This window comes from Micropterus dolomieu, linkage group LG01, assembly GCF_021292245.1.
Source record: "Micropterus dolomieu isolate WLL.071019.BEF.003 ecotype Adirondacks linkage group LG01, ASM2129224v1, whole genome shotgun sequence".
NCBI lineage: Eukaryota > Metazoa > Chordata > Actinopteri > Centrarchiformes > Centrarchidae > Micropterus > Micropterus dolomieu.
This window is the reverse complement of record NC_060150.1, coordinates 1625453-1629504: the sequence shown is the minus strand read 5'-3', so window position 1 is coordinate 1629504 and position 4052 is coordinate 1625453.

Below are 4052 nucleotides of genomic sequence, written 5' to 3'. Positions count from 1 at the left end.
AGCAGCTGGACGAAGATCAGCTGAAGAGAAATTTACATTTGCCCCTAAAAAGTGCCGACCCTGTTTCTGATGTTGCTGTATAAGTCAGGTTTTTGCAGGCTTAGTAGCGTCTGACTTCCTGTCTGTGGCCCTCAGCTCCGAGCCCGTCGCTTCCTACTGAAGACGGAAATCTTTAAAAACATCTCACAGATATTTAGTTGCGGTTTTGTTTCCTAAAGCAGCTGCTCACTGTGGTTTTTATCCAACAGACAGGAAGCAGTGCATTTGTTAGGGACTATTTTCAGCGGCGGATGAATCCACAGGTGGCGGGTTTGGGGCAGCAGGACGGTGTGTGTGGGACTGAGTCAGAATAAAGTACAGAGTGTGTTCATGGTGATGAAGGAACATGTGACCCAGTGCAGCAGAGAGGCTCACTGATGCTTTGACTTCAAGTTCAAAGACTGATTTTTATTTCCACTTTAGAGGACTGAGATGCACAAAGAAAGTCTAGTATCTTGGAGATTATGATCATTGATTTTCATTTAATTTTAGCCGTATGTCAAAAATGATAGTGGTATATCTATAGTGTTTTTTTACTGTAGCACTTTGAGATTGCTCACTCAATGTAAAGTGCATTTACAACTTATTATTCATTCATATCCCGTTGTCGAACACGACATGAGACTAACTTACTCCAGTTAGCTCAGTCATGTTGTAACTAAGATATCCGCTGGAAAAATATTTTTTCATGGACCTGGATTGTGCATTCCAGATGAGCATGGAACCGTGAATGAGAAAGTTCTGGAGAGTGATTTTGTGTTGTTTGAATCACTATCTTTTTTTGACGTTGAATCACCGTTTGAATCACTAAGTTATTAAAGTTAAACAGCTAACAGTTAGCAATGCTAATCTATGATAACCTTGACTAATTACAGAAATGTGCACACATAAATAGTAATGTTTGTCCCATCATTGGTTTTATAAACTTTACAAACACCAGATTTGTCTAAACGGGGATAGTGACATGAAAAACTGTAGCGAAACTCTCCTCATTACTAACATTACTACTATTAGCAAATGCTGTGAGAGAACTTTCAACAATTCCGGGCACTTGCTAACAAAATGTGAACTGAGTCATGCGATAAACATTTATTTGAAAGTAAATATTATTATCATATTAAAATAACATGGGTGTAAGTGCTGCAAACATGCATGCTGCTCACCTTCTCCATTCAGCCCGGAATAGAAGAGGGACACGACAGAGCCTTCAGTTCAAAACAGTTCAGTTATGTCATGTGACTTCCAAGGGCACACAGTAATAATACTGTTTAATGCTGTGAAATCCTTAATTTTTTCACTGTGTTGCTGTGATAGTACAGACCTTGTTGTGATATAACAGCAGGTTTTAGATTGCAAGATTTTACTGTAAAATAAGAGTTAAATGCTGTAAAAACCAAGGATACTGTAGTTTTTACAGGTATTCATCGGGATATTACAGGGAAACTCATTTACAACAAGTTACTGTAAAATAATACTTTTAATTATTGTGAAATGCTGGTAATTTCTAACAGTGTTGCTATAGTTCAGCTGATCTTCAGTCACATCCTGTTTTTATTCCCACTTTGTTTTTAAACTCAGGCTTTGCTTTCAAAATCTTTGATCTGCGAATATAAAATATCGCAAGAATAATGGTCAGTGAAACTGTCTTTAAAGTCTCATTTTATAAAAAAAATTATAAATAGTGCAGTAAATTTAGTACTGATTCACATGCAAGTGGAGACATAAGGGCTCAGATTAGAGTTCAAGTTCAAATTCAAGTTTATTTATTTTACATGACAACAGCAGAAAAAGTAAAAAATAAATCAAGTAAATGTCACTACTCAACTCTGTTTGAAGGCCAATGAATAAAGATAAGTCTTTAGCAAGGATTTGAAAGTGTCAGGAGTTTGGGCATTTCTTATTTGAACAGGTAAAGTATTCGGCTACTGAGAAGGCTCAGTCACCGTTTTTAACCTGGATCTGGGGACATCGAGGAATTTTTCATGAATACTAAAATCATCTAAAAATGATCGAAGTTGATTAAAAACCACTCTCTAGGAATTGTCCTTTTATTGAAAAGTGGTTTAGAGCGTTTCTCTGTCAGTGAAGCACCACAGTCCAATATCTCAGTGCAAGTACAATCAAAACTGCAGTTAAAGGGTTAATTGCACGCACAGGTAGAAATCTCCAAACAGGGGAGAGCCACAGTAAATAAGACAGGTAGATTCACTTATGGTTACACATAAACCATACGGCAGCACAAGATCCAGAATATGTCGGGCCGGTGACAGCGTGAGATTAAAAGAGTCAAGAAGATTAAGAAAATCTTTAGCCAGAGGTTTGGATTCACAGCACACATGTTAAAATCACCAATAATTAAGAAGTCATCATATTTCAAAGCAAGTCTGCAAAGTCTTGAATAAAATCCTTGTTAAACTTACACCACCGCATATAACACAGTTTTAACCACAAGTAACCAGAATTTCCCGACAACGAAAGACAGATTTGAACACAGACGCCCTGAGCTGAGAAAGTGACAGCAGGGAGGAAGAAGTTCAGAGAATGGAGTGAACTCACCAGCATGAAGCCAGGTTTCTGTCAGAAACATAAAATCTCCACACAAAAGCGCAGATAGCTAGAGAAATGACAGCGAACACAGAAGTGGGTTTCAGAAGCGAAAACTGAAAGAACTTCCCAGGTGTTTCAGATTCAGATTGTGATTGGCCAAGAGCAGAAAGGCCCTGCCTCCCGGCATTTTTTCAGATCCTCAGTTGATCAACCTGTAAAACAAACTGATACACTATGAGATTCACCCTTTCATAGGAAAGTTTAAACATTTTAAAACCTTATTGCCAACATATGTGTGATAGGCAATGAAATAATCACAGAGAGAAATAAACACATGGACTAAAAGATAAACATATCAGTCAAGGGAAAGAGGTTAAAACAGTTAAAAAGATTTATATACTTTAAAACAGCAGATTTCAAAATGCTCACACCAAAGGCAGGCGTCTTATCCATTGCAGCATCACCACCCCTATAAAATATTGGGGATCTATTTTGTTTATTTATTTACATTTCAGTGAATAAGGAAAAAAGCTAAAATTGAAAAAGAATCAGGACCACTTGAGGTATTTACAAACCAGAGATTTAGAAATTTCCAAAAGACAACACCACAGTGGGAAAACAAATTCGCAATATCTTTAAAAAATAACATGTAAAAGACACTTCTGACCAAATATTGATATGTATATTATATTTTGCAAGATGGAAGAAGAGGGTGATTTTATTTTTTTTGTTGTGTTGAGTTTTATGTGTTTGTTCTTTAAAAGAAAACTTTATAATAAAAGTGTCTTAAAAAATGTTTACGTTTGTGTTGGAGATTTTCACCTTTACGACAAATACATAGCGGTTCCAAATATCGGCCAACTTGACTACTAATAATCAGTATCAGCCTTGCAAAAATCCTATCAGTCTCCCTGGTCCTGACCTGAGAAAGACAACAAACACTCACAGTAACACTCTGCTTTTATTGGAACAAAATAAGTCAAAACAACAAATGACAGAAGGTAAAAGTCAAAGAAATTCCCACCAAATAAGGATCAGTGTTGGGAAAGCTACTTGGAAAATGTAGTGAGCTAAGCTACTAGATATACAGTGCCTTGCGAAAGTATAAATTTCGTTCCACTTCATGATTGTGTCCCACTTGTTGTTGATTCTTCACAAAAAATTACAGTTTTATATCTTTATGTTTGAAGCCTGAAATGTGGCAAAAGGTCGAAAAGTTCAAGGGGGCCGAATACTTTCGCAAGGCACTGTAGATCTATATGTACATCTATATATACACACACATTAATAATAATAATCTTTATTTTTAAAAAACAATACAAGAAACAAAAGTCACCTCAAAACACAAAACACGCACACATATATATCTATATCTACATACATGTATATACCATCCATCCAACCTCAACCGCTTATCCTGCGTACAAGGTCGGGGGGGGGGGGGGGGGGGGGGGGGGGGGAGACCA